Genomic DNA, 11,098 nt, shown 5'->3' on the forward strand with positions numbered 1-11,098 from the left:
TCCTGTAGCAGACTTGTCAGGGGAGGTGAATTAGACACCCGATTCCCAATCACAAAACTGACTACATTTAGTTCATATTGATAACATATAATGGTTACAAATGATGGTAATCAATTTATAAAATGCAGACAGAATGTGGCTTTAATACATAAACAAACAAGATTTTACCCCCACACATAAATGCCTGTACAGGATAACACAATAGACAACAGAAAATTGCAGCACTACAGAAAGTTATTCACCTTAGTGCATAGAATGCATCACAGGGAAAAACCATGGAGGGTTTACAAACCCTTTAATGCCATCAACCTCTAAAGTAGCAAATGGGTACATCTCTTGAAAGTTTTATTTTTTTGCTGTGTCCAATTGAAGAGATTTGCCTTCACGTCCTGCCTGAGAGATGGAACAGGATATGAAAAGATATATCCCCAAAGTGAGGGGAATTCCCTCATTAGACAGCAGTCACCAGAACATCTGTCCATATAGGATGGTTACCTCTCACTTCTCTGGTAATGACTAACATTTCCTATCACAAACAGGATAAACAGAGGTGAACTTCCCATGTGCATGGACACAGACAGCAATAAAAACCGTACAGAGGGTCCAAACCTTTACCAACTCTATCCCCCAAAAAATAAAATAAAAAAGGTTTTAGCACTTTAAGGCTCCATTCACACTAATTCGACTCTAAAGTCGCACAATTTCCAGTGCAACTTTGATCTGACTTTACACACTCTGGATCAAAGTTACATCAAAGTAGTGCAGCTGCCCCGCTCACCAACCCAATGCATTAGTAAGTAGATGAATGTGGACTCGCCGCCGTCCAAAACAATGTTTCACCCCGTTCACCTCGGGCTTGGTCACTGACTACCTCCGCCTTTTCTCCTCTTTGATAAAGCTCTTACACCTGTGAATGGTGCACTGATGCCAGCTCCTTTCCCTGCAACCGGCGGGGAGATCCTTCTCCGCAAGTTTCATTGGATCGTGGCGACTTTAAGGCTTAATGTACACATGACATTTTTACAACCTCTCCTGAACGGTTTAACAGATAGTAACCCATGTTTAAAACATCCGTTTTGCCACGTTTACACGCCACATTTTGAAGCGTAAAAAAAAAAAAAAAAAAAAAAAAAAAAGCAGTGTACGAAGCCCAAGTTGCATCAATTTTATCGAGTGCCATTAAAAGGATTGGGCTGCAACTTATGCAACTTCAATGTCCAAAGTTGCACGACAAATGCACATATTCACCAGCACACCATAGTCAATTATGTTCAAATTTTTTTTATTGAAGAAAGATCACATCGCAAAAAGACATGGTGCAACATTTCAGAGCCACACAGGACCCCTTCGTCAGGCATGCGATGTCTCCAGTTCCAGCTGCTTGTTGCTGCAGCACCCGCTACTCCTAATCCAGGAAAGCATGCGATGGGACTAGTGATACTACCAAGTTGTACGACAAGTCGCACAAGTGTGAATGGAGCCTTAGTGTTGATTTCTACAACCAAGAAAACATTGCACCAGTTTTCTGAATAATAAAGTCATGGGATAGGCCAGGGCAACTGGAAAGATTACTGTGAAGGACAAAACAAAATGTTTCACTTATGCAATTACATTGTTCCTCTCCATATGTACTGAATAATGTATAAAGCCTTGATGAACCAGGCGAACACAGGCTTCATTTTGCCTTTTAGATAAGCATTTCTCCAACACAGCAGCAATAAGTAGCAAAAGGTTTTGCACACCTCCTCCTCCAATAGCTGATCGCCAGCGCTCCTAAAGCAGACCTTCCACTCCATGCAAGGCTTGCTTTTTTGGTATGCCCCCTCCCCCCTTGATCAAATGCTGAACAAAAACAAAGTCCTATAGTGAAAAAGTAAAGCTGATCTCCATATTTTAATAGTTAACTTGGACCACGCTGGTCCAAACAATTAACTTCACCAACAGTTACAGCAGCTGGGAGTGATGTATAAACTGTATATAGCCTCAGCTACACACCGTATACAGCGCTGTGTTCCATCAGGAGAAGTCCTTCCCATCCCTGGAAGGAAATCAAGTCGGGGTCTGCGCTGCTCAAACATTTTAGAGGGCGCTTTTTATTCTATAAATGAATACAATGCTTCCTCTGATTGGCTGACAGAGAGGCAGGCCGATGACATCACAATCTCAGAGCAATCCTCAGAGGGTGCTGTATCTGGGAAAGAGGTCTTTAAAGGGATTGTAAAGGCTTTTTTTTTTTATTTATTTTTTATTACCAAACATGTCGTACTTACCTCCACTGTGCAGTTCCTTTTGCACAGAGTGGCCCCGATCATCCTCTTCTTCGGTCCCCCAAGGGCGCTCACATCTCCTCCCCGCATTGGATAACCCCCTAGAAGCAGCACTCTCCCGGGGCGGGTTACCTTGCGGGTTCACTCCCGAGTCCATGAGCCGAGAACTCTGGGCAGAGAGGTACAGCGCATGTCCGCCGAGGGATCAAAGGACTCAGGTGAGTAAAACAAGGGGGGGGGGGGGGGCTGGGGGTAGGGTTGGATCACTGTCCGTGTTTTTTTCTAGGGTCTCTGCACGTTGAACTTGTGAAGGGGTTAAAATATTATTAGTAAAGTAATGCTTTAAAAAGAGGTAACCCCCCCCCCCCCATCCTACATTTAATTGTTATCACTCCTCTAATAACTTCACTGTGGAGCTTGCTGGGAGCTGCACATAAAAAATCCCCAGCAGGTGAACATGAAGTAGAATCCCTATTCATTTCTACAGAAGGTCTGTACACCACTCGGGTGAACGGTCATTGGCCTTTCCTTAAACATTAATGAGATATTTATTGCACATGCAAGGACTGCCCAAGAGACTTTTGTGAAGAGCCTCTAAGCCAGGGGTGTCCAATCTTTTGAAGAGCGAGGGCCACTTAAGTGACTTGGTAACCGGTCGCAGGCCACAATGAGAGGAACAGGTGGATGACAGATCCGTGTCCACTATGCATATGTACAGCACACACAGCCACAGCCCACTCTACTCTATGGGTCCTCTGATGGGATCCGCCCAGATGGAAGGTGACGGATAGCCGTTTTTTTTGTTTTGTTTTTAGCAGATCGGATTGAAGGTAGGTGGGTGTAAATGGACACAAGTCTGTTTACATATGCCTCTCTATAGAGGTGAAGGAGGGTCCAATTGAGTTGGACCAATCGTGTGAAAGGGGTCTAAGGCTGCTTTCACACCGACACACTGCAGTTTCCTGTGGGTTAACTGCACTTTGTCATAGACTTCTATTATATCCTGCAGGTGTGGTGCACTTTCCGAAAGCACACCAAACCCACAGGCAATAACAGAAGTCTATGGCACAGTGCAGCTAACCCTGCGGATCATTTTGAAAGCAGCCCAGTAACCACTGCAGAACAGATATGCCCATATATACACACTGGGGTTTTAGTAATAAAATGATCTTTAATAAACAGTCTTCTGTTCAGGTATTGCTGGCTGTTGCTGTCCCAAGCACAGTGCATTCGGTATCACTCCAACTATGACAGGAATTGGACCTATATAGGAAGCATTGGCTTATGCAGCTCTGCAGCTGTAGGCTTCCTCTACCGCCTGTACCATTCACAACACTGATGCTCTGGGATGTTGGGTCGGCAACCCACGATCTTGGCTTTGCCAACCTGCCATCCCAGAGCTGAAGGTCGCGGGCCACTGGTTGGGCGCCCCTGCTCTAAGCAAAGATGTATGAGGAGAATCGACTGTTAAAGTGGTTGTAAAACCTCACCAAGTGAAATGGCTGATCTCAGGAGATGCGCAGATTAAACAAATCTTCCTATACAAGTTGTTCCTGTTTATCTGTAGCCATCTGCTCTGTGCAGCGGTCCCCAGCCTCCCTGGTACCAGCCTTGCTCAATGTGGTTATAATTATAAACCCTCCTCGACAAGTTTATCTGTTCATAAAGTAGATAACACAGGCAACTGATTGCTGCCTGTGAAAGTGTACTTACTGCTGTCTTTTCCAAAGAAATCATCTTTTAATCTTAGATGACGTAATGCACGGTTTGCGCAGTAGGATCGTTCATTAACGGCACCTAAAGTGTGCCGTTTCTGTATTAGCTGCATGTCGGGAAATGTCTGTGGACGAGCTTCCCCTCTGTAACGGCACAGAGGAGATGTCTCGCGATGCTGCAGAGTTTATCTGGTTCCTGATACGGCGCATGCGTGAGATTTCCTAAGGCCCCTTTCACACTGGGGCGGTGCGGGTGTCGACGGTAAAGCGCCACTAGTTTTAGCGGCGGTATGTGGCCACTAGCGGGGCGGTTTTAAACAGAAGTGACACCCAGAAAGGATTCAGCAAACAGCACATACAATGTCACGGCCAATACCCGGAAATGAAGGTAATCTAAAGCCAATTTCTATCTATTATACCTTGTAATGAGCTATTGTATGTTAAAATTTGAAAAATTGTCCGGGGTTTACTTCCTCTTTAAGACAAACCCTCCACGGATTTGCAGCCTGTCCCCTCAGGGGGAGGGGGGTGGGTTGCAATAGGGGTATGTGAGGCTCACCAGTACTCTGAACCCAGCCCGACTCCCCTCCCTCATTGCCTGAGTAAGGTGACCACAGAGAGGCAAGAGAGTAGTGGTGTCGAGAGAAGTGGGCACCCTCTGGTGGTGGGAAGGTGGCAGTGCTGGCTCGCTCTGACACCGCCCACCCCTCCATCACATGACCCAGTCCCAACATGGTATAGATCAGTGATGGCGAACCTTGGCACCCCAGATGTTTTGGAACTACATTTCCCATGATGCTCATGCACTCTGCAGTGTAGCTGAGCATCATGGAAAATGTAGTTCCAAAACATCTGGGGTGCCAAGGTTCGCCATCACTGGTATAGATCATCACAGAAGTTGGGGACCCCTGCTGTACAGCCTTCTGCAACAAATAGAATTTACGCAGCATCTCTCATCAGCCAGGGTGGATTTGTTTTAAATCAAGTCGATTTAAATCACTAGTAAAAAGGCTTAATTTAAATCATTTTTAAAGCGCAACTGTCATCTCTGTCCCACAGCAGTTCTTCCTCTGACCTGATGTTGCTTCACCAACAGTCCCATTCACTTTTATGGGACGGCTGGTGATGCGGCAGTGACACAACAGGGTGAGGGACGTGGTGGCAACAGGTGAGTGGATGCACGCTAACAGGCTGGATCTGAAATGACAGGTGCTCTTTAAGTGTAAGGATTTATTCTTGCTGGTAGTTAGAATCTCTAATATTTGATAAGCTCTCAGGTTAATAAAAAAGCGCTATCAGAACTGATTCAATTTGTAATGTACATAGATTTGCAAAACAATGGGATAAAGGAATATTCCTGAACTTATCTCATGGTTACTGTAAAACTGTGTGAATGCATCAATGCAGTGCATGTTATGTCAGCTTGCAGAGCTTGGATTCATTAAATGAGTTTACCAAAAATGAATGCATCTTAAATAGAAAACTATTTTTAGATAGATTTTTACTCAAGAATCAAAAATAAAATTTGATTAAAAAAAATTAAATTAAATATTGAAATTTTTATCCATCCTGTCATCAGCACAAAGCAGGGATCGGGAATCTGAATTCACACACATTGTACAACTCAGGAAGAAGAGCCCCTTCCTCACACTACATGGAAAACCAGCACAAATGTGGTTGTCAATCGCAGGCTGTGTGCTAGAGCTCTGAATGCATTAACTGTTACCGCAGCGCACAGCTTTTAACTCTCCATGAACTGTGAGGGCACTGATGAGCTACTGCACTTAACTCTCTGCCCATACAGTAGGTACTGGCAGAAAGTTGTGTCTGCAGGAGCCTGACAGGGCACCCACAATCTGCAATGAGTAAATGCATTTTTTTTTTTTTTTTAACCTGAACAACAAAGTGCATTTATTTTTACAAGAGGCGAACATAGTCTTTAATTGTAGGATTTGTAGAGCATGCTGGAGGTGGGAGAATTTTTATTTTAACCACTTTAGAACTGCAGAAAGATGACTACAATGTAGCTCTCCTGCTTCAGAAGGGCATCTATGGACATCCTCCCAGAACCGCACCCCCTGGGGGCGCACATGCAGCACGTTCTGTTATCTGAACACAGATCGCGGTAAAGGGACAATCATAGGGGCCATTTACCCAATCACAGCTGACTACATGCAAACACTTGCTGCTGTCAAAGCGTGAGGAGATCAAGTAACCGACAAGCGTGACAGCGGACATGTACACAGATAATCAGTGCACCGATTACCAGAGAAGCCCTATCAGTGAAGGGGAAAAAAATGACAATTGCAAAATGTTATAGAAGCGCTCCTGAGCCCAGCATTTATGTCCATAGACACGAATGCCGGACTCGGCCCTCCCCACGCATCACCGGCCACTGCCAGAAGTTTTTTCACCTTAATGTATAGGATGCATTAAAATGGAGTTCCACCCAAAAATGGAACTTCCACTTTAATCACTCCTCGCCCCCTTACATGCCACATTTGGTATGTCTTTTTTTTGGGGGTGGGGGCTTCATTAGGAGGGGGGACTTCCTGTCCAACTTCCTCCTTCCGCCCATGGACCGCCTAGGCGACTCCTCCTTTCGCCTTAGACGGCCCGTCCCTCTAAGCGACCCCCTGGGACACGTGACAGGTTGCAAGAGATCGCCTGTCCCCTCCGGGATTGCAGCGCGACTCGCGAATGCGTCGTGCCCAGACGTGAAGCCAAAAGCTGTAATGACGGGGTGCCCATAGTGGCAATGGAGGTGCCGACAGAGAGAGGAGGGGGAGAGGAGCGACACCCCGTTCGGTCGCATCGCTGGACCGTGGAACAGGTAATCGTCTGTTTATTAAAAGTCAGCAACTACACTTTGTAGCTGCTGACTTAATAAATATAAAAAGCCTGGAACTCCGCTTTAAGGTGAAAAAACATACGGGCTTACAACCCCTTTAACATAATTTTACACTCATCTTCTACTCCCACACAATCTGATCATTTTATTCACTGCATATGTCACATTCTGGAATCACATTAGATGAATCTTCTGTATACACCACAAGGCTTTTTTTTTTTTTTTTACATACACACGCACATACCATCTGCAACCAATTACATTTATCCATCAACATGGACTGTTGAGTCCTTACTATAGTTTAATAAACTTCCACTCTAGTCTATTGTAGCCACAGGATACATTGGAAGAATATGAACGCTGATTCCTTATAAACCCCCCAGATATATATCTGCACTTCTTCCACAGACCTATAACCAAGCAGCACTGATCTAGCCAAGTGACAGATCCCCAATGTGTCACAGATGTAGCAACAGTAGATGTATGTCATTACAACAATATTTCATAGCAGCATCTTGTTTACTTCACCAACAAGCTGAATCATCAATACAGTGGGCAGCATATATCCAATATTAATGAAAAGGAGCAAACACTTGATTTACTAATGGCATTTCATAGCTGGGTGTTGTACACATCTTCTACAGCAAAGCAGCACCTATAGAACAAGTATGTGCCCTGATTACAGACAAAATCCAGATTCATATGTTTTTACAAGCTAAACAAATCCAGAGGTACAGTTTTATCAATCAATACATTTTCTGCAGATATCAGCTAACACAACAGGCTGGAACTCACAGGCCTATACAGCTTGATTCCAGTATATCCTGCTCTGCATTCATCCCTGTGCCGCCCACTACATCTTCACACCCCCTCTTATACTCCCAGCAGCCTCCACACTCCTTGCTGTGCCATCTATCCTCCCACCATCCTCCACACTCCTCACCCTTTCTATGCCATCTATCATCTATGCACTCCTCACCCTTTGCCATCTATCCTCCCAGCATCCTCCACACTCCTCTCCCATTCTGTGCCATCCATCCTCCACACCGCTCCCCCTTTCTATGCCATCTCTGCACTCCTCACCCTTTATTTGCCATATATCCTCCCAGCATCCTCTGCACTACTCACTCTCTGTGCCAACTATCATCTATGCACTCCTGACCCTTTCTATGCCACCCATCGTCTCTTCACTGCATTCCCCTTGATGCCACCCAGCATTTTTAAACACTGCTATCTTTTAGTGACAGTAAGGATTACTCTACCTCTGCCAGTCAAAACAAGCATCCAACACGGGATCAGTACTGACTGAGTCTGTCACAGCATACAAAATTCAATCAGAAACGATCTCTAGGCACATTGCTCCATTCCAGCAACTCACCAAGCCAATCTGTTTTGGTAAAGTCATCCTCACCCTTCCCTCTGTACAACCCTGAATGGAATCCAGCAACAGGTTTGTAGATTTCTTCACAGCAGAATAACCTCACACAAGCCATTGTGCCGGCTAGCACCTCTCTGCATACCCTTCTGCAGTGTGAGGATTTCCAAACACATAAGCGGGTAAGCGGAGAGATCATGCCCAGCATTACTATATACTGACCTATACAGGCCTCTACAATTTGGTAATCCATTCTACTGTGAACCATGCCAGGCATATCTACACACCAACACTGAGCTTCCAGCCAATTCTCAGCTAATACAGCTTCACTCTGTGCCAGCTGGGCATCATTCCTAGAACAACCACATATCTCCATACCGAAAATCATCCCCCTGCACACTATCTTTAGGCATACCCCTCCGTGCCACCAACCCTCTGCACACCCTTCCATACCACTGTTCTTCTGCACAGTCTGGGAGTTAGGATATGGAGGGGTGTGCAATTAAGGGGTATAAAGAGGAGCAGTGGAGTAGAGGGGTGTGCAGAGAGACATACACCAACAGCTAGTTATATCAGTCAGTGTTCCTGATGGAAAAGGCAGGGATGGGTTGTGGTTGGTCGTTACTTGATAATTTAAGGAAAAATAGTCATGGCCGGAATAAATACTTCCTGCAACGTTCCCTTCACTGAATCTTCTATGTGTGTCATTAGGGAACCCGGAGGCTGCCATTACCGACAACTCGATCCGAAAATGCCAGCTGCTAGGCTGTCAATGAACTTGGTTGCAGAGCTTGCTTGCTTTTTTTTTTGCTGCCTCTGGGCGTCCATCCTGATAACTCCCACATCTCTGCTGTGCCCTGTAGTAGCATTATGGTTCACCCCGACCTCCCTTTGCACACCCCTTCATGCCACCACCCCTCTACACCACTGTACCTCCATATACCCCTCAATGCCAACATCCTTCTACACACCCCTCTATACCACTGTTCCTTCATATACCCCTCAATGCCAAGGTCCTTCTACACCCCCCTCTATACCACTGTTCCTTCATATACCCCTCAATGCCAACATCCTTCTACACACCCCTCAATACCACTGTTCCTCCATATACCCCTCAATGCCAACATCCTTCTACACACCCCTCAATGCCAACATCCTTCTACGCACCCCTCAATACCACGGTTCCTCCATATACCCCTCAATGCCAACATCCTTCTACACACCCCTCTATACTACTGTACCTCCATATACCCCTCAATGCCAACATCCTTCTACACACCCCTCTATACTACTGTACCTCCATATACCCCTCAATGCCAACATCCTTGTACACACCTCTCTATACCACTTTTCCTTCATATACCCCTCAATGCCAACGTCCTCCTACACACCCCTCTATACCACTGTTCCTCCATATACCCCGCAATACCACCAACCTTCTGCACACCCCTCTGTACAACTGTTCCCACATATCAAAGTCCCTCCGCACACCCCTATAGGCTACGGTACCTCTACATACCCCTCAATGCCCCATCATTGTGTACACCCCTCCATAACACCATCTGCACACTCCTCTACACCACCATCCCTCTATATACCCTTCAATGCCAGCATCTTCCTGTACACCACTACACACAATCACCCCTCAATGCCACTGTCCCTTCATATACCCCCCCCCCATGTCTATGCATCCTCTGTCCCTCTATACCACCACACAACTCTGTACCATGTCTGCACCCCCCCCCCCCCCCCATGCCATTTCTATAACACCATCTCTCTAGATACCACCCAAAGCCAATGTCTTTCTGTACACCCCCCCTCCACATATCACCCCTCATTGCACTATTCCTCCAAACCACTCACTCTCTGCACAGCCCTCAATGCCACTTCTATATCTCTGTCCCTTCAAACACCCCTCCATTCCTATATACCCTCTCCATGTCTATACCCCCCTTGCCATATTTATACCCCCCCCCCCCCTCCATGCCATATCTATACCCCCACTTCCATGCCATGTCTATACCCCTGTGTGGCCCCAGTACAGTCCGCCCTTCTGCACACCAGTCTACCCCTCTGTGCCCCCACATCCCCTCCCCCTCGGTCAGTCTCAGTCCATATCATCAGCCAGTGTCCCCGTTAGTACTTACCGCCCCCGTGGATGAGCTCGGTGTCCCGGGAGGAGAAGATGGTCTCCTCTGTACGATGCTCCTCTCAGCCTCCCCCACTCACTCCTCTCTCTCCCCCTCCAGAGGGATTGTATGGGTCTCCCCGGCTCCGCCCTCCTCTCCTGTCACCGCTCGGTGTGTACGGGGCGGCTCCTCACCCTATTTACCGCACGGTATTACAGCGCTAGGCCGCTCCACACCGCCCCCTGCTGAGCAACCCAACACACCGCAGCGCGTCTCACCACTGAGGAGGACCCGGGCGCGGCTATGCAGAGCCTAAAACCGAAAGCTCTGATTGGCCGGTGGGCGACGAGCCCAGAGTATGCCGCCTCCTGATTGGGTGACGGCGAAAGGCGGGAAGTGGGAGGATCGCGACGCAGTTATAAGGCGGCACCGTTGAAATCTGCGCTTTACGCTGCGGCTGTGAGTGTGGTGGTTTGGGCTTCACAGCTACGGGCCACTCATCATGGTGAGCCTAATGGAAGAGACCAGGCTGAGGCTGGGCTGATGCTGCCTGTCCATTGATAAAGTAAAGAGAACCGGTCATGGTTCGAATGAAGATTTCAACAGGTGTATAGTGTAAAACAAATCGATGTTGTTTCTTCTGCGCTGATGGTTGATATATTATGTGAAGAGCTTCTATCTCCAGCGTGACACCGACGTAGGGAGAGGCTGAATAGTGAGAGAAGGGGCTTAATGGCGGGTGTGGCGCTGCTCTGGGGTCC

General features: G+C 46.8%; 1 protein-coding gene across 13 annotated transcripts in view; it reads right to left on the reverse strand.

Moving 5' to 3' along the window:
- Positions 1–10,622, reverse strand: part of ADD1 (adducin 1) — a 125,981-nt gene extending 115,359 nt beyond the window's left edge. For 3 of the 13 annotated variants that reach the window (XM_077477883.1, XM_077477885.1, XM_077477882.1), the window contains exon 1: positions 10,356–10,619. The gene's annotated coding sequence lies outside the window, so the exon portion shown is untranslated. Of the gene's footprint in view, positions 1–10,355 lie in introns of all 13 variants that reach the window. The other 10 variants (XM_077477887.1, XM_077477884.1, XM_077477886.1 and 7 more) reach the window with 6 other exon arrangements.
- Between the last annotated feature and the right edge of the window lie 476 nt (positions 10,623–11,098).

Source organism: Lithobates pipiens, unplaced genomic scaffold (assembly GCF_037356315.1).
Source record: "Lithobates pipiens isolate NorthernLeopardFrog02 unplaced genomic scaffold, aLitPip1_a1.2 Scaffold_13, whole genome shotgun sequence".
In the NCBI taxonomy this organism is placed as follows: domain Eukaryota; kingdom Metazoa; phylum Chordata; class Amphibia; order Anura; family Ranidae; genus Lithobates; species Lithobates pipiens.